General features: G+C 44.1%; 1 pseudogene; it reads left to right on the forward strand.

Annotated features, from left to right (window-relative positions):
* The first annotated feature begins 17557 nt into the window (after positions 1 to 17557).
* On the forward strand, positions 17558 to 17674 carry LOC126482413 (5S ribosomal RNA; annotated as a pseudogene).
* Positions 17675 to 20825: the final 3151 nt, after the last annotated feature.

The raw sequence follows: 20825 nt of genomic DNA on the forward strand, positions 1-20825 counted from the left end.
AGTCCTTTATATACATAACGGCACTGAAATTTATCAATGCATAACACATAATTCAAGTAATTATTCACTTAAAATTTGTTACGATAAATCTTGGAACATGAATGCATATTTACTTAGAGAGTTATTTATACGAAAATGTAGATTACTTCTAAAAAAGAACTAGAGCTAAATATTTATGAATATGATGACTTTGTATCGTTTATACTGAAATAAACACAACTAACTCAAAATCATGAAATTTAAACACTTTCACTTTAAATTTGTTGTTCAGTGTTATTGATCGGTGAGGACAGCCGAAAAAATTGCGACCAATGTGCCATGCCGTCTCAGTCGCTGGAGTGAACGCACATTGATCTGGAGACGCGGACAGTCGTGATATCTTTCGTGGGCGGCGGTTGGGGGGGGGGGGGGGGGGAGGGTGTTGAAAGTGCTGTCAGATATTTTGGAATTGTATAAAGCTCAGGCAGATTGCATAGGGAAGCTATAGATGTTGCGAAGGATAATTTCGTTGCTGTGTGTGGTCAGATAGCAGGTAGGAGTGAGTAACTGAGGGTAAATTCAATAGTGAGGTCCTCAGGAGCGGTAGTAGATTCTTGTCAGATGCAGTAGATGTTGGAAGACTGTAGAGGTAGCTTGCGCAAGGAGCTCCACCCTGCAAGCTGAAATGGTCAGAAACATGCAATTGAAACTGTGCTTAACGGAGTAACTGATGGTTCATCAGTATTTCATCTTTTCTCACCTGAAGAACATTTAAATAATGAGACAAGTTAGAATCACTGTTTCAGTTTGCATTAGTATCCGGTTGGTTCTTACAGAAAGACTTAGTTCCGAAATGGTCCATCCTGTTGTTGACTACTGAAGCTTTAGTTAGTGGAGCTCTAACTTGCATCCCTCAGTTTGTTTCGTTAGTAATTTGTAGCTTCCTTTGCTAGAGTACCACTGCTCGGTTTCGTTTTCCACAGTTTCCTTTAACAGCGTATGTCTCTTGTTTACATGAGCAACACTCCTCCAAGGAGTTATCAGTTTCCTCATCACATAGACTACGCTCCATGCTGGTCTTTCGTCCTCTCAGTTTCCACTCAGTGGAGAATGAATACGGGATGATTTGATGAAACAATTTTCCGTTCTTATATTGTCAAATGCCATGCCAACGGGTCAGGAGAGCGTTAATAAATGTCGTAGTTTGCAGTGCTTCTTTAAAACTTACCACTCTATACGTTCCACGCAGATGTAATCGGTAGTAAGTATCGGAAAGGTGCTAATTGCCTGCAAAGATTTAGCCATTGTCATCCTAAGGCTGTACTGTTTTAGCGTTACCTTGCGAAGGGTTAGATTAAGATCTCTGTCTTAAATTCAGGTCTCATATGATCCATTTCTCTGTAGATAGAACGCCGTACGCCCATTGCATTTACGGCTGACGAACGATTCGGAATTATAATATAATAGGTTGGAATGTCCGATATAGGAAGACACTGATATTTGATGTGCCTCTTGGGGTTGAAACGACGCAAGATGCAGCGCAAGTGGTTGTGGACTGGAAGGCTGTACCAGGAAACATGAAAGGGCAGAAGCATTCATAGTTACACAAGCCGATCCTATTTTACGTCAGATTACAATTAACAAACAAGTTTTTCAGTTGATTAGGAAGCACCTTTAAACAGTAATTTTTCTTATCTCCAAGGCAATGGAATTTTGACTACCGGTATCTAACCTGAATATAATTAATAACAAGGCACTTACTCAGCCCTTTAAATAGCCAAAGACCATCCCAACACGATCTAGTTAGTCATTTTATCCCAGAACAATAAACAAGCCTCATTCGCAACATTAGATTCTTTAACAATTTCGTACAGTAACAGTAATGATGATAAAGCTGCATTCAAACAGTGCTGCTTAAATAATTAAAATTTTCCTCACTCAATGGTAACTACAAAATATTTTGCTAATAAGGTTTCTAAATAATTAAAAAATTTTACCAGTAAACCAGATGATAACGGTATATTACAATAAGTAAAGGTAAATACAACCCTTGGCTCCACCTGAAAGCATGTCGAGACTCTAACCTCCAGATGAGACACAAGTCACAGGGCCCCTAAACAGGCTACTGGCCGGAAATTCCGAAAGGAGCTACATCTATAAAACTCTAAGACTGGACATAGGCAATCGCTGGCGGAACAGATACAATTCAAATACACTGAAGAGGCAAAGAAACTGGCATACCTGTCTAATATCGTGTAGAGCCCCCACGTGCACGCAGAGGTGCCGCCACGTGGCGTAGACTCGACTAATGTCTGATGTAGTGCTGGAGGGAATTTACACCATGAATCCCGCAGGCCTGTCGATAAATCCGTAGGAGTACGAGGGGCTGGAGATCTCTTCTGCACAGCACGTTGCAAGGCATCTCCGAAATGCTCAATAACGTTCATTTCGTGGAGTTTGGTGGCTATCGGGAGTGTCTCAACTCAGAAGAGTGATCCTGAAGCCACTCTGTAGCAGTTATGAACGTGCAGTGTGTCGCATTGTCATGTTGGAATTGCTCAAGTCCATATTGTGGTGGGGGGGGGGGGGGCAGCAGTACAATCAACCTGCTCTTCAGTCACTAGACATTATACACTAATGTAGAAGTTAAACAAAACAAAGAGACATATTTACCATGTTTAATTTTTTATATGGTGATAATGGGGGAATGTAAGAACTAATGATGTCGTCAAGAATAATTTAAAAACAGTGGTAAAATTGTCGTCCGGCAGCACAGTTAAAAACACTTGAAGATAACTATGCACATGGGGGTGGGGGGGAAGAAGAAGAAAGGGTCACTTGGAAAACACTGAGCATGACATTTCTGGAAACCCAGAATCTACTATGTAGGAATCAACATGGATTCCGGAAACAGTGATCGTGTGAGACCCAACTCGCTTTATTTGTTCATGAGACCCAGAAAATATTAGATACAGGCTCCCAGGTAGATGCTATTTTTCTTGACTTCCGGAAGGCGTTCGATACAGTTCCGCACTGTCGCCTGATAAACAAAGTAAGAGCCTACGGAATATCAGACCAGCTGTGTGGCTGGATTGAAGAGTTTTTAGCAAACAGAACACAGCATGTTGTTATCAATGGAGAGACGTCTACAGACGTTAAAGTAACCTCTGGCGTGCCACAGGGGAGTGTTATGGGACCATTGCTTTTCACAATATATATAAATGACCTAGTAGATAGTGTCAGAAGTTCCATGCGGCTTTTCGCGGATGATGCTGTAGTATACAGAGAAGTTGCAGCATTAGAAAATTGTAGCGAAATGCAGGAAGATCTGCAGCGGATAGGCACTTGGTGCAGGGAGTGGCAACTGACCCTTAACATAGACAAATGTAATGTGTTGCGAATACGTAGAAAGAAGGATCCTTTATTGTATGATTATATGATAGCGGAACAAACACTGGTAGCAGTTACTTCTGTAAAATATCTGGGAGTATGCGTGCGGAACGATTTGAAGTGGAATGATCATATAAAATTAATTGTTGGTAAGGCGGGTACCAGGTTGAGATTCATTGGGAGAGTGCTTAGAAAATGTAGTCCATCAACAAAGGAGGTGGCTTACAAAACACTCGTTCGACCTATACTTGAGTATTGCTCATCAGTGTGGGATCCGTACCAGATCGGTCTGACGGAGGAGATAGAGAAGATCCAAAGAAGAGCGGCGCGTTTCGTCACAAGGTTATTTTGTAACCGTGATAGCGTTACGGAGATGTTTAATAAACTCAAGTGGCAGACTCTGTAAGAGAGGCGCTCTGCATCGCGGTGTAGCTTGCTCGCCAGGTTTCGAGAGGGTGCGATTCTGGATGAGGTATCGAATATATTGCTTCCCCCTACTTATACCTCCCGAGGAGATCACGAATGTAAAATTAGAGAGATTAGAGCGCGCACGGAGGCTTTCAGACAGTCGTTCTTCCCGCGAACGATACGCGACTGGAACAGGAAAGGGAGGTAATGACAGTGGCACGTAAAGTGCCCTCCGCCACACACCGTTGGGTGGCTTGCGGAGTATCAATGTAGATGTAGATGTAGAATGTACAATGGATATGAATGGATGCTGGTTATCAGACAGGATGCTTACGTACGTGTCACTTACCAGAATCGTATCTAGACATATCAACGATCCCACATCACTCTAACTGCACACGCCCCACACCATTACAGAGCCTCCGCCAACTTGAATAGTCCCCTGCTGACATGCAGGATACGTGGATTCATGAGGTTGTCTCCATACCCGTACAAGTCCACCCTCTCGATACAATTTGAAACGAGAATCGTCCGACCAGGCAAGATGTTTCCATCCATCAACAGTACAGTGTCGATGTTGACGGGTCCCATCGAGGCGTAAAGCTTTGTGACGTGCAGTCGTCAAGGGTAGACGAGTGGGCCTTAGGCTCCAAAAGCCCATAAAGATGATGCTTCATTGAATGGTTCGCACGCTGACACTTGCTAATGGCCCAGCATTGAAACCTGCAGCAATTTGTGGAAGGTTCGTACTTCTGTCACGTTGAACGATTCTCTTCAGTCGTCGTTGGTCCCGTTCCTGCAGGATCTTTCTCCGGCCGCAGCGATGTCGGAGATTTGGTGTTTTACGGGATTTCTGATATCCATGGTGCACTCGTGAAATAGTCGTACGGGAAAATCCTCACTTCACCGCTATCTCGGAGATGCTGTGTCTCATTTCTCGTGCGCCGACTATAACACCACGTTCGAAGCCACTTAAATCTTGATAACCTGCCATTGTAGCAGCAGTAACCGATATAGCAACTGCGCCAGACACCTGTTGTCTTATATAGGCGTCGCCGACCACAGCGCCGTGTTCGGCCTGTTTACATATCTCTTTATTTGAATACGCAAGCATATAGCAGTTTCTTTGGCGCTTCAGTGTATTATAAAATGATGCAACAGGAATATCAACTTAGTGACAAGATCTTTGCATGTATGTGGTAAAAGAGCTCTGTTTTTCGGCGCTTAAGTTTATAAATCTACATATACAGAACACCGCATCGAGTATTTTCCCTTTCGTTTCTTTGCCTTCTTCTTTTTTAGACCCTGGACGGAAGCACGAAAGGTTCAGAGCAGGCCAGACACTAGCGTCAGCCAGCACGGCTACGCCACAAGTACGAACACCTAGGGCGATGCTAATAACATCAGTGCATACTGCACTGCCCAAGGGCTACACTACGCCAAACAGACCGGTCCATGGGAGCCAGTATTAACACGTAACCGAAAGAAACATATACGTAGAGAGCCGTTAGCAAGCTAATGAATGAGTACAACCAAGGTCAGGCATAATTCGTAACTTATGGCAAGAATGAGGCCAGCACACTTTAGACCGAATTTAGACTTCAATACAACCCTATCAATCATGTTTATGAGGCACTACCCAGATAAAATTTAACTTTGCCATGCAGATACCTAAGACACTAAACAGAATTAACTGCTCTTCACGAAAGACGATCAAGTCTCCAATGTTAAAAAACTGCAAAACTAACTTTACTAAAGGACAATTACTAAGTTTGAGAGACTTGTTCCTGTTGCCTAGCGTGAACATACAACTCACTTCCGCCCAATTCCAAGTCTTCGCAGCAGAACAGACAACCAACAACCAGACCAAGGGAAACAACAGATTCATACAATGGGCTATCCCAGTGTGACGCTACAACGCAGTCCGAGCTATGAATTTTTTCGCTTACTTAACACATGAAACTGTTTGTATAAGATGTATTGTCTAGTGTAAATATGTATTGTAAATACTATGTTTAAATTATGTAATATTTAACATTGGCAAGTCAGGGCATATATAGTTAACGTTGAAGTCGGAGAGATTGTTTTGTCGTGCCGCTGGGCGCGGGAGCGCGCCAGCGGGCAGTAGTAGCAGTGACGCCGTGCTCGGAGTAAGACGTACTGTCGAGTGCTGCTAGTCCTAGCAGTGCTACATCTAACGGCTAGTGTGTGGATCTAAGTACGACGGGAAAGTAATGGTCGGCATACCTGGAAGCATGGCTGGGCAAGTTATTATGTATTAATGGGCATAGTGCTGAAGAAACGAGGACTTAAATGTGAAGCGCACTGTGGGCCCCATGTCGCAACAGTAAAAGCCCGATGCCACATTGTGTCGCTGCCGTGGACTTCCGTCGATCCACCGACAACGAGGGAAGTAAGATCTACGTAATTTTTGTAGGCTAAAATTGTAGAAGACTTGCCAGTGACTGTGCTTATCTCTGAAGTTGAACAATTAGTAACAAGCACTTTATAATCGAAGTGTTGCAGTTACATTCCACCCGACAATAACACCAAGTAGATTCCTTCCAATCCTTACCTTAGTGAACCGAGCGTGTCACGCCATTATCAAGAGAAAATATGTTAATTATCAAATTATTTGCATAGACGGTGAAGAGTAAATTTCAGACTGGTTATCGTAGTTAAGTGTTGCACTTAATAAGCTTACGCCAACCGTAGTAACTTAATAATAGACTGAGGTAATAAATTTGATTATTAAGATTTATTTCAATGCATATTCAGCTGAAGTTAATTCAAGGATATTTCATGAAACTATAAAGCTTATTCCACCTGACAATCCCCCAATTAATGAATTATTATCAGTTAGAACATAGTTAATCAATATATTTCATTATCAGTAGATTAAACTGTGCAAAGTACCTAATTTTAAAGGCAGAATGACAGTCCATTATTCAAAACCTCGATAGATAATTATCTGTGTTGTCAGCATTGCACTTAGCTGACAAATTATGAACAAAATAAGTGTAGATAGATTGTTATGAGATTGTTTTATACGACTACTGAGCCTCACACAGCACTTACGTAAAAGTTCCCGTTCCACCTGCAGCGCTAGAAACAGGTAAACTTTATTTTTGACACAATTATTTACGTACTTAACAGTACTGTCGCTCATCCGTAGAGCTGGTGACCGATTTTTTAATTGCTTTTACAACTTAATCATTTCTTTCGGCAAAATTTCCACTGGTAAATTTTATTTCCAAATTATTTCCATTGTTTCATTTAGCGATCGTTATTGAATGAAATTACTCATTCAATAACGATCAAGTTATAACGTCTCCTGTTTCCCGCGGAATAATCATTATTTACTTCGGATTCGGATGCCTTACCCCGACGCGGGTCAAAATTCATAATTCACGGTCATTGTCAACTCGTAATTTCGCAAATCCCGGGATGCTGGGGGGTTTTATACCAGCACCAGTGGTTAACACGGACGGTTCACTTCATTTTGGGGAACCAAACTAGCAAGCAGCCGCCTGCGGCGATGTTCAAGACAATAATCATGAAAACATGGCTACAAAGTGAGACAGCACATCAGATGAGCATCCCACAACCAACATGAACGCAGTCACCCACTCGCACTTCAGAGCACCGGCCACCAGCAAATCCAGGGTTTAGATAAATCCACACCTGCGGAAACACTCAGACAGTTCACCCCGGACATTCGCGGCACGGGCCAAGCGACTCGGCCGCGCAGGAGCTCCACTCCCGCTGTAGTTGTCCACCTCGCCAACCCGTGCAGAATCGACACCCTGCGCCGTCCGCAAGAAGGTTGCTCACAGTGGCCCGTTCCTCACTCCTCGCGGCCCGGAGCCACTCCTTCCAGCTGCGCGCGACGTTCAGCGGACGGCGCTCCAGCCCAAGACAAACTCGCGAATAAAGATAGCACGAAGTTTCCGCATCGAAATAGCGCATGCGAGCCACACGGCTCAATATATTCCTATGTTAATTACAAGTTATTTTCAGTTATAGCCCTCAGACGTCTCCGCCTATTTGCACCACGAAAACCGTAAAAAACTAAGAAGACTGATTGAATGAAGGCTTTCACTACTGGATGTCATAGCTGCTGGTAAACCTTTCGGCTTATGAGGTCATGGTCCAAGAAACTCTTCGTTCCTGGAGTTTCGTCCAGGACTGCGCCTCTGAGGATCCCTGATACGTATAGACGCAACTCTGCTAGCTGACACGTACGTAAGCACCCTGTCTGATTATCTGCGTCCATTAATGTCCATTGTGCATTCCGACGGACTTGGGCAGTTCCAGCAGGGCAATGTGACACCCCACCCCCCCACCCCACCCCACCCCACCCCCCACTGCAGAATGGCATCAGGACGACTCTTCTGAGTTTAAACACTTCAGCTGGCCACCAAATTCCTCAGACATGAACATTATTCAGAATATCTAGGATGCCTTGCAACGTACTGTGCTCCACCTCCTCGTACTCTTACGATTTTATGGACAGCCCTGGACGATTCATGGTGTCAGTTACGTCCAGAGCTATTTCAGACATCAGTCGAGTCCATGGCACGTCTTGTTGCGGTACTTCTTCGTGCTCGCGCGGGATCTACACCGTATTAGCAGCTTTACCTTTTACTTTGGCTCTTCAGTGTATTCTACCCTCTACAGCCCCTGCACCACAGTTGTCCCACCCTGGCCAATCTCAAGTGGGATGAAGAGTTGCACCGACTGTCTAATATTTCTTCCGATCAAGGTATGTAGAATTAAGCTGCACACTATTCAATCACTCCCTTTTTTTTTCAGTAAAGAGGGCTCTCTTCCATATGTACCTCGTCTCTCTACGTATCTTCCTGAAAAGGCTGAATATCTCACATTCGGCTTTTAACAGGTTTCCTATTGGACGTTGGTCCTCATGAAGTCATTTTTCTGCTGTTCTCGTTGTTTCGCCTCCCTTCTGAGATCCTTCTGTATGCTGTAGTCAACCATTCTCAATTAACAAAAGGCTTGGTGTAATTACTTCCGAGTCACACTGTGGCATTGGTCACGATCTTACGTCTGCTTCTATTTCCAGCAATAAAGTACTTAGTGTTTCCTCATACATAATGAACCAAAACATTATGACCACTGCCCACCGAGAGGCTGAATGCCTCCTGTTGGTGTTGCGAGTACGTGGCGCAGTAATTCTGGCGAAGATAAGATAATGGCTGGAAAAGCCAAAATCGACAGATGTAAACGGTTTTGAGAAATGGCGCATTGTTGTGGCGCTGCTGCTGGAATCGAGGACTTCTGAAACGGCGAAGCTGGTCGCCTGTTGGCGTACTACTTTCGGGACCACCTAAGGGAAGTGGTTGAAGGATGGTGGAAGAACCAGTAGGCCGTATTGTATTGGGCGATCAGGTCTCATCACAAAACGAAGACGTCGGAGGTTCCCCACTGTGTAATCCAGGATAGGTAATGATCTGTGGCAGATAAGAAGACAGAGTAAAAACTGGTCCAGGCACAAGTGTTTCGGAGCACTCCGTTCAAAGACCGTTGTTGAACAACGACTTCCACCTCACACAATCCCTACGTGTTCTTGTGTTGACCCAATGACATCATCAGTTATGAGTGCAGTTCGTAGAGCATCACTGAGTTTTCACAGAGGATCAGAAGAAATGTGTCGCCTGTCGTATGAATCGCGTTTCTTCTTATATGAGGTAGATGGACGGGTCCTTACACGTCGTCATCGAATCGAATGACTGCACGAAACATACGCCGCGTCACAAACGCAAGCCGGAGAGGGCACTCCTGTATTGTAGGATACATGGTCATCTGTGGGATTTGAGGTCGTAATCGAAAGAATCATGACAGCAGTGAACTACGTGAACATTATGGCGGACCACCTGCATCGCTTCATGCTTGAAGTCTTCCCCTACTGCGATGACGTATTCCAGCAGGATAATCGTCCGTGCTCAAAGGTCAGAATCGTGCTGCAGTGGTTTGAGGGGCATTACAGTGAACTTACATTGATATCTTGGGCAGAAAATGTGTCTGATCTGTTCCCACTAGGACACACATCGGGCACCAACTGTGCCTCCGCAAACCGCCATCCCGTAGTTTGCGGGAACCGCTTGACCTGCGCGTAGGCATCTGGTGCTACATACGAGGACAGTTCAATAAGTAATGCAACACATTTTTTTTCTGAAACAGGGGTTGTTTTATTCAGCATTGAAATACACCAGGTTATTCCCCAATCTTTTAGCTACACAACACTATTTTTCAACGTAATCTCCATTCAATGCTACGGCCTTACGCCACCTTGAAATGAAGGCCTGTATGCCTGCACGGTACCATTCCACTGGTCGATGTCGGAGCCAACGTCGTACTGCATCAATAACTTCTTCATCATCCGCTTAGTGCCTCCCACGGATTGCGTCCTTCATTGGGCCAAACATATGGAAATCCGACGGTGCGAGATCGGGGCTGTAGGGTGCATGAGGAAGAACAGTCCACTGAAGTTTTGTGAGCTCCTCTCGGGTGCGAAGACTTGTGTGAGGTCTTGCGTTGTCATGAAGAAGGAGAAGTTCGTTCAGATTTTTGTGCCTAAGAACATGCTGAAGTCGTTTCTTCAATTTCTGAAGAGTAGCACAATACACTTCAGAGTTGATCGTTTGACCATGGGGAAGGACATCGAACAGAATAACCCCTTCAGCGTCCCAGAAGATTGTAACCATGACTTTACCGGCTGAGGGTATGGCTTTAAACTTTTTCTTGGTAGGGGAGTGGGTGTGGCGCCACTCCATTGATTGCCGTTTCGTTTCAGGTTCGAAGTGATGAACCCATGTTTCATCGCCTGTAACAATCTTTGACAAGAAATTGTCACCCTCAACCACATGACGAGCAAGCAGTTCCGCACAGATGGTTCTCCTTTGCTCTTTATGGTGTTCGGTTAGACAACGAGGGACCCAGCGGGAACAAACCTTTGAATATCCCAACTGGTGAACAATTGTGACAGCACTACCAATAGAGATGTCAAGTTGAGCACTGAGTTGTTTGATGGTGATCCGTCGGTCATCTAGAACGAGTGTGTTCGCACGCTCCGCCATTGCAGGAGTCACAGCTGTGCACGGCCGGCCCGCACGCGGGAGATCAGACAGTCTTGCTTGACCTTGCGGCGATGATGACACACGCTTTTCCCAACGACTCACCGTGCTTTTGTCCACTGCCAGATCACCGTAGACATTCTGCAAGCGCCTATGAATATCTGAGATGCCCTGGTTTTCCGCCAAAAGACACTCGATCACGTCCGTTGTTTGCAACGCACATCCGTTACAGACGCCATTTTAACAGCTCCGTACAGCGCTGCCACCTGTCGGAAGTCAATGAAACTATACGAGACGAAGCGGGAATGTTTGAAAATATTCCACAAGAAATTTGCGGTTTTTTCAACCAAAATTGGCCGAAAAAAAAATCCGTTGCATTACTTATTGAATTGCCCTCGTATTTGTGGAAGACTGTTAAGGACGTGCAGAGTACATGCCAAGTAGAATCTCTGTTGTACTGTGTTTGAAAAGTGGAACAAAACGCTGTAAAACAGGTGGTAATTTTGTCTTCCCTCGTTGGTGTATACTAGCGGTTCTTCTAAGAATCTTTCTCTGGCAGCGTTTCATTGTGCCTTCAATACGTTCCTACCAGCCACTCTACTGAGGTGCACATGGTAGAATAAACGTCCAAGAAACACTCTGGTGAGCGAAGTGCTTGTAGTTATTCGTGTCCTCGCAAAATGAGAAAGGCACTTTAGTTATGTGTTCGCGACTTGAAATCTTTTTGCAATATTCGAATAAACAGAGTTCGGCAATTCTCTTCTCGCAGTAACTATTGGGAATGCCATCAAATATTTGTTGGTGCTTTGACTGGTGGATTGCAGCGGTGGAGTGTGAGTCCAGCTGCAAGACGAAATGTGACGTCCGCTTTTTTCACGTCCTTGATCGAGTGGTAAGAGCGGACGCAGCATACAACACTGTAGCACAGAGTCGCATAAACCTCGGCGCAGAATTTAAACAATACACTTTTCCACTCCCGAAAAATCTTAAGTAAACTCTGTCAGTATTGTGACTTTCATACAAGAGCAGAGTAGTGAAGCTTTAATAATAAAATACTGAAATGCAAGCAGCTCTTCCTATGATTTGTTTATACTACTGCATTCTTTGACTGTTCCCGTGTAGCGGTAACTGAGACAGCGCAATCTATTGACAGTTCCTTGCACTAAATCCTGTAATTCTGCCGCACGACTTCATTTCCCATACTACGTCACTGCAAGACACGGTGACGGAGACTGATAAAGATGTACATCGGCGCAATTTGAAATGGAGAGAACAATAGTAACACTGTTTACAACGGCAATCGATTTGCTCTCCGACATAGGACAATGACGTCGACATCATAAATTTGAGTTAGTAATAGCGAACACTCTGTTCAGGAATCACAAGAGGTGGAGGAGTATTTGGAATCAGAAATACAGAAGTGAGAGAGGAAAACGTAGTAACTGCAAAGAATCCGCTGGTAACAAAAGAACTACTTCAGTTGATCGATGAAAGAAGGAAGTACAAAAATTTTCAGAGAAATACAGGAATACATACACTTAGGAATGAAAGAAATATTAAGTGCAGGGAAGACAAGGTGAAATGGTTGCAGGCAAAATGTGAAGTAATCGAAAAAGAAATGACAGTAGATAGAACTGTCTCAGCATACAGGAAAGTCAAAATCACACGGGGAGCCACGCGAACCGTGGCAAGGCACCAAAGACCGCACGGCTACCCCATGCGGCAGGGATACGATCTGACAGCCTGGACACAAGGTTGTTTCGTCTCAGTCATTTGTGAATTAGCACTGTGGCGTCCATGTGTTTGTGTTGGCAGAGCAGTTATTACCATCAGACAGTCAGCTGGCAGAACACGATCTTACGAACGCATTGGATGAAACGATCAAACGTTAAGCGTCGCTAGATACACACTGTTGGCAGAGACAAGGTTGCTTAAGTTGTGCTTCAGTACGCTCAGTTTGTACTGGTCATGGAAACGTACCGTGCAGTTTCGTTTCTCAGACGTACACGTCTACCAGCATCTTAGGGCACAGAACATAAACTGTACATTAATTCCCTAACATCCATTGTCTATGAAATAGTTACATAACAGAAATGTGAGATATAAGAGTCGGCATTTTCTAGTAGCTAATACATCTAAGACTACTGAGAGGCGTAACAGGAAATTCCTTGAGCGCTGTGAATTCGTTACGAATATGCACCAAGTCAACCATCGATAACTGCGAAGTTGTTCTGCTGGAACAGTTACAAGTCAGTAAAGGCCGTAGGAAAGTGTAATGGGATCTCTGTGTAACCTCCCCCTCAGTTATCGACCTTAATGACAGTGAAAAATTAAACCGCGTGTACCTAATGGAAATTTGGGAAAAGAAATCGTCACCGAAGTCAATTTGTCGGTAAAGAGGGAGAAAAGGGTTACATCTAAATGAAAGGAAAAATGCAAATGAAACTGGTGGAAATTAATTTTGAAAAGGGGTAAAGTTAATAAAGAAAGTAAATGTGCGGCCGTTACGTGAACAATTAACTAGCGGTAATTAGATATTTGAGATTTGGGGGAAATTACGGTCGCCAGTCCTAAGGACAATTACTATAGTAACTGAAAAAAGAAAGGTTATTACACATATAATTAGCACTAGAAGCGTGGCAACTGAAGGTTGACACGTGTAGTGTGAAAACTGCAAGTTTGTCAGAAGTAATAAATTTCGCTACACTCCGACTTAATTTAGCAAAAGAATGAATAAAACCGGAAAAGTGAAAGTTAATTTAGTGACTGGAGTTAATAGTGAGCTTTGTTTCTGAAGCACATCGAAATTCAGTAAAATACGGTTAGTCTTGGACTACCTCAACAATCATTTCAAAAGCTACTTGAATCTACGCAATTTAGAAATAAGTGATTTAACTTTGAACTTGAATTAAATGATTCTGAACAATTAACAATAGTAAAATTTAGTACGTACCAAGCTGAGCTCCAGTCACAGGTAACTAAAATACGGTAACAAAACTCGCACTCTTAATTTGTGCTTGTGCAATCTAAATATTGTAGACACCTATGAATACCTTAACTGAACTTTTAAATTAAAGCAGTGAAATCGAATGATGCTGGCGTTTGAATTTCAACGACACTCGGGCTCATTTCGGAAAAGGAAGGGACCCTGCTTGGCAATGCAATTGGGACAATGAGCAACAAAGGTTCATTCTAAGTTGCTGTAATTTTGTGATGCAACAATTTTAAAAGTTTGAAAAGCTGAGGTCTGACATACAGTTCTAAAACTTAACGTGCTTCCAGTCTTCCTTGTTGGTTGATTGAAGGTTTGAAGCCGTCCATCGAGGAGGTGGCGACAGTCACTCTTAGTCGGCCGTCGCTGTTGCAGAAGCTGGATGTTGGCGCGCCTTCTTCTCGACACGGTCACCAGGCGAAACGGGCTCTTGGTGTGCGGCAGCTAATGCTTCCCGTCCGCGACACCGTGTCAGAAACTATCATAGCAAGTCGAGCGCAATTACATGCTGTCCAACCCCAAAAGCGCGGCAACTCGCGGGAGCGTCACACAACACACCTGCTCCACTGCACCACCCCAGCCAAACTCTCCCTCTTCCCGCGCTCCACGCGGCAGAGTTAACAATACCAAAGATCCTAAACACTTTGGTTCTCCACACGACCTACTGATGTAATCGTTCGATAGCATAGTTTTCCCTAGGCCAGACCCAGCGTAAAAATACAAATAGTATGTACAAAACAAACCAATTATACATCGACACAAATGCATATATATACAAATAGTAAAACAATTACAATATACAAAGACACAGAAATGTTATATCTTCAGGTAACAAAATAAGGAAAAAAATTTGCAGTGCAATAGATGGAAATAGGAGGATATGCATTTCCGGCGTTACATCTGGAAGAAAATGACCTTTTCTCGCGATACACAGTTAGACCTTTTTAGTAAATTGGTCTTCAGGGAATAATATTTAACAAGTATATTGATGCATCTTATATCTCTTGTAAGGACCGCAGAATTAGAGATTAAGGCCCTTATCTAAGCCCTTGGGCAATAGTTTCTCATTCGTCCATGTTCTAGAAAGCTCGGTCAGAAACTCACTAATGAAATACTCTATACCGCCGTCGTGCAAAGGCTTGAACGTTACAATTGTCGATTCAGGTTACAGCATCTTGAGGAAAAGTCTCTAATATCTCAAGGTCCCTACGAGATCGATATCATGCCGATTTAATGTTGAGTGTCATGAGTGACGGAAGGGTGCTGAGAATAATATATTGGAACGTTATTTTTAGTATTATATTTATCCAGTTCCTCTAAAGAATTATTATTGAGTTTGACTTGATTCACACAGCATTCATATACATGTTTGGAATAATTTTTAAAACATTCATTTAAAAAAAACGCTGAAGCACAACTGCAGTATGATCTCATACTAGGAAGAGAGGTGTTATTTCTGAAGCTATAATATTAATTAAAAACCGTTTAATGGAACGAGTCACTTTTCCAAGGCATCAAGACCAGAATATGTTTTGTATCAGGCATATTGTCACCTCGTCAATAGAGCGTACTAAAACATCAAAGTCGTATCTCATGATTGGCTGTCACACTCCAAGGGGCAGGTTCTGCTGCCTAATTGGAAAGGTGTTTCCTGTTCTTCTCGCACACAGACATCGTTTATTTGCGAAGAGAGAGATTTGTGTATTACATCTGTCTTATACGTGTGAATGACTGTAATGGGCCTGTGTAGTGTGGAGCCTAGTTTGCATTCTATAATGATAGAAGGGAGAGGATGAAACCCAGTGCCAGTACATAACCTCTCCAATAGAATCAAGGCGGCCCCCGGGGCTCAACGTAGCCATCCGGCGGACGGATCACTATCAACGTGTTACATGCCATCACTCTATGAGTCACTGGACATTGGCACAAAATCTAGTGGTCAGGAGATTAACGCCACTCTCTCTCCTGCCCTTCGCCGGAAAGTCAAAGGGAGAATTGAGAACTGCGCGAGTCGTACCCGGGCAGTTACCCATTCAACTACCGGCCACGCCCAGCGTTGATGAAGAGACCCAATGCATTTGCCGAGGGAAGCGCGTTGACGGTGGGGCACTGAACCTCCGTATTGGATGTGAATCGACTACCACGTCAACGCAAAATGCAGCAATGGCGCTCTTGTGCTGCAGTTTACTTGCCATTCACCCTGTATCTTACCACACCAGTGAAGAAGCACTACGCTGGTATAGATTAGTCTACCACGTTCTCCTTTCCATGGATGAAATAATTCTCACATCAGAAGCAAAACTGACACTCCAGAATGCAAACCTGGAAGAAGTAGTACCAACAATTGTGTCTCGTGTCACTCAGCGGTGAATTAGAGAGACGTAATTAATTGCTTTTTTGCCCTTGAAACCAGATTATTAAAATTTTGTTCCTATTCATTATTTGCTGCCAGGGAAGTCACTGTTGCCCAGCAACAAGTGAAAGACATTGCTTAAATTCAGAATACATTTTTAGTCAATGTAGGTCTTACTCGGATGGAACCTTATACTAACTATGCGCTTACACTGAATTTCCCAGAAACGGCTTCGAATTTCCTCCAGTCCTATGAAGAAGACTACGTACTGAAGAAAACATGTGTGTTGGTTCAACGGTTTTAGGAGAAAATGAAGAGGGCTGACTGGCTAGAGGCTGTTTAGTCCTAGGCTTTTAGTCTTTTACGTTGTTAAAGTATGAATATTTTCTTATAAGATTATTGTACATTCCATTTGAAGACTGGCAGCCTAAATGCCGTGTGACTTGTGATCATATCGAGTTTTATGTATTTCAGCCATATTCCTACGCACATATTCTGCAAGCCACTGTGCAGGTTTGCTAAAACCAGGTATTTCTTCTTTTTGCCAGGCGTCCACCACACGGACCGCGAGCGCGCAGAATAGTTGCGTGTTACGAGTTTTGGTTGCGTAAACAAACCTACTGTCTCGCAGCGTTAACAGCTGGTGCTGTGAATATTTATTCGTTTAGAATAGACCACGTTCCAGTGAAAATAGCACTGGAAACCCAACTGCGAGGGCAGCGGCTCTTGTGTAATTTGGAGAACATGCTAATATTTGGTGTGATGACATTCTGTTATAGCCAAAAAATATTACGTTGAGCGAGACTAAAAAAACAAATAAATGTGACATGTAGGACAGTGCTCAGGGAGATAAGCGTCTGAATCTAATTCTCAGTTAAAAGAACCTGTCGGCAATGAGGTAAGCTCTTTTATTTCTGCTAATTTGATATCAACTATTAATGTAATTAGATGTAATTCTTCAGACTTTCCCGGGGTACGTTGACACCTTCAGGTGTCGGGTGTTCCGTCGGATATCAGAGTTATTCTTGCATGATATTTCGACAACGTTACTCGTTATTTTCATCAGGTGCTACCTGAGAAACACCTGATGAAGATAAAAAGCTGTCGAAATATCCTGCAAGAATGCCCGACGGATCGAGTTGTCAATATTTTTAGAGGTATATTATGGCAACGGTCTTGCTGCAGTGGATGCAGTTGTTCTTGCATGATATTTCGACAACGTTACTCGTCATTTTCATCAGGTGCTACCTGAGAAACACCTGATGAAGATAAAAAGCTGTCGAAATATCCTGCAAGAATGCCCGACGGTTCGAGTTGTCAATATTTTTAGAGGTATATTATGGCAACGGCCTTGCTGCAGTGGATACACCGGTTCCCGTGAGATCACCGAAGTTAAGCGCTGTTGGGCGTGGCCGGCATTTGGATGGGTGACCATCCAGCCGCCATGCGCTGTTGCCATTTTTCGGGGTGCACTCAGCCTAGTGATGTCAATTGAGGAGCTACTCGAGCGAATAGTAGCGGCTTCGGTCACGAATACCATCATAACGACCGGGAGAGCGGTGTGGCTGACCTCATGCCCCTTCTATCCGCATTCTCCTCTGAGGATGAGACGGCGGTCGGATGGTCCCGGTAGGCCACTCGTGACCTGAAGGCGGAGTGCTTTAGAGGTATATTATGATTTTATATACCCAACAATATCAGTTCTAGCAATTTGAAGCTGCAAACGACGGTACAGTGAGTGCGAGCTTTAAAATAGCTCACCTAATTGCTGGGGAAATTCGACCAATCTCCACTGGGCCATTTCTGAAAAACTGCCTCGACACTGCCAGTGTATCCGTGTGTCCTGTAAGTAAACAACAGTTTAATGCAGTGTATCAGTATCATCATGCAATTACAAACCTTACAATTACAGACCTTAGTGCAGAGATTGAATGACGACTAACGTTGAGAGGATAGCTGTTCGTAGCATATTTTCTGTACCTTGTTGCAAGAACAAGCCTTATTGACACAGCACAATTCAGTATTTTGATCCGGGGAGTGGATATGCCTCTGAAGAGCTTTTGGATTTAATACCCATGAGAGATACGTGCAATGCCGTAGATGTCTTTCGTGCTGTTAAACATGATCTGGAGAATATGAATCTGCCCTGGAATAAGCTGGTTTCCGTCGCCACTGATGGTGCTCCAGATAGGGTCGTCTGTAATGTGAGATTTTGGAGGCCTCTGAAAGATAAGTTGGACCCAGGACAGAAATTTCACTTTGCGCATTGTGTGATTCATCAAGGGACACAATGTGCTAGAACTGAGCAGTCTGAATGGCTATGAGAGTTGTTGTTACGACTGTAAATCTCATACTATTTTCAGGATTGACTTACAGTTTCAAGTCTTTCAGTCACAGACCCCATTTTTGTCAGATAAGATAGCTAAACCGGGGTAAAACCCTTGAAAGTTTCCTCCTTTTGCTTGACAGGTATATGACACTCAGTGGATTGTTATCCTAGCATTTGTTACTCACATAACGAGTTATTTGAGTACCCTCATTTCTTCTTTGCAAGGAAAAGGTCAATTAATTGTATCCCTAAAACTTCCTGGCAGATTAAAACTGTGTGCCGGACCGAGACTAGAACTCGGGAGCTTTGCCTTTCGCGGGCAAGTGCTCTACCAACTGAGCTACCCAAGCACGACTCACGCTGCTTCCTCACAGCTTTACTTCTGCCAGTATCTCGTCTGCTACCTTCCAAACTTTACAGAAGCTCTCCTGCGTACCTTGCAGAACTAGCACTCCTGAAATAAAGGATATTGCGGAGACATGGCTTAGCCACAGCCTCGGGGATGTTTCCAGAATGAGATTTTCACTCTGCAGCGAAGTGTGCGCTGATATGAAACTTCCTGGCAGATTAAAACTGTGTGCTGGACTGAGACTCGAACTCGGGACCTTTGCCTTTCGCGGGCAAGGGCTCTACGAACTGAGCTACCCAAGCACGACTCACGCTCCGTCCTTACAGCTTTGAGGACGTGCCCGCGAAAGGCAAAGGTCCCGATTTCGAGTCTCGGTCCGGCACACAGTTTTAATCTGCCAGTAAGTTTCATATCAGTGCACACTCCGCTGCAGAGTGAAAATCTCATTCTGGAATTGTATCCCTGTTCCCTAATATTCGCGCAATGCAAATGAAATTGATAGTCCGCAGAAATCCATTCCAGAACCTTGATTTCACGCATTTTCTGAATAGACGAACTTCACAGCTGATACTGATAATATCTTCCCTGAGTCATTCATTCAGCCTCTCGGTAATTTAGATGTAACATTGGTGAATAAATCCGAGGATCTGACGTCACTTGAGGCAGATCTTGGTGTCTTTACATCACCATGTACGGTTGACGTCAGAACTATATACCGAGCGAGGTGGCGCAGTGGTTAGACACTGGACTCGCATTCGGGAGGACGACGGTTCAATCCCGCGTCCGACCATCCTGATTTAGGTTTTCCGTGATTTCCCTAAATCACTCCAGGCAAATGCCGGGATGGTTCCTCTGAAAGGGCACGGCCGACTTCCTTCCCCATCCTTCCCTAATCCGATGAGACCGATGACCACGCTGTCTGGTCTCCTTCCCCCAACCAACCATCAGAACTATATCCGCAAGAGGTGCAATTACACCGCTTTATGAAGAAGAAGTTTAGAATCACCATTAACGCCATCCAGTTTTATTCTTACCTTCCGCGGGACAGATTTCCTCAATTACATTCGAAATCGGCAGCTATAACGTGCATGTCTGGTTCTACATATTCATGTAGACATCTTTTCTTAGCCTTAAAGCTTTCCAAATCCAAACATCGATCACAAATGAGAGAAAGAAAGCTGAGGACTGCACACCACTAGTAGTACTCGTTCAGACATTCTCTCGCTTACACCAGAACATGGAAAATAAACATCGTAATATACACAAATGAACAATGACGTGCCCACATTTTTGTGCGAAGTGTAAAGACATTGTAAGTAACAAAACAGTATTACATTTAACCTGTCGGAACTGACTCGCTATCACATCCATACCACTTGGAGTGCACGCACGATTAAGCTGGGCACGTTCCCTCGCTGTGTCCCGTTACACTGAGACGTGTGATTGCTCGTAAGCTGCCTGCATTTACGTCAAGCGTGCACGCTGCAGTGGGCTAGGGTAAACGTACGCCCAGCTGACTGCCTCAGCTATAGTGCCCGGCAGAGCAAAAACGCTGCCAGTACTATTAACTCTCTTTCCTATTCCATTCACTTATCGAGCGACGGACAAATGACTGTGCTAGAGATCACAGATGAGCTGCGTGTACTCGCTTCAAACGCGCCAGCGAGTCATTTCCGAGCTCCTCATCTCCGCGTGCTCGGGGACTCCACCCGCCAGTCTGCACCGCTGCCCGTTTAATAGAAAAGTCGTCACTGGACTCAGTTCTCTGGCACAAGTGAACACGTCCTGAGCTCGGCATGACGATTATTATAACTCCGGACCTTTGCCTTTCGCGGGCAAGTGCTCTACCATCTGAGCTATCCATGAACCACTCACGTCCTCTCCTCACAGCTCTACTTCCGCCAGTACCTCGTCTCCTACCTTCCTGACTT

This window comes from Schistocerca serialis, chromosome 5 (genome assembly GCF_023864345.2).
Source record: "Schistocerca serialis cubense isolate TAMUIC-IGC-003099 chromosome 5, iqSchSeri2.2, whole genome shotgun sequence".
Taxonomy (NCBI): domain Eukaryota; kingdom Metazoa; phylum Arthropoda; class Insecta; order Orthoptera; family Acrididae; genus Schistocerca; species Schistocerca serialis.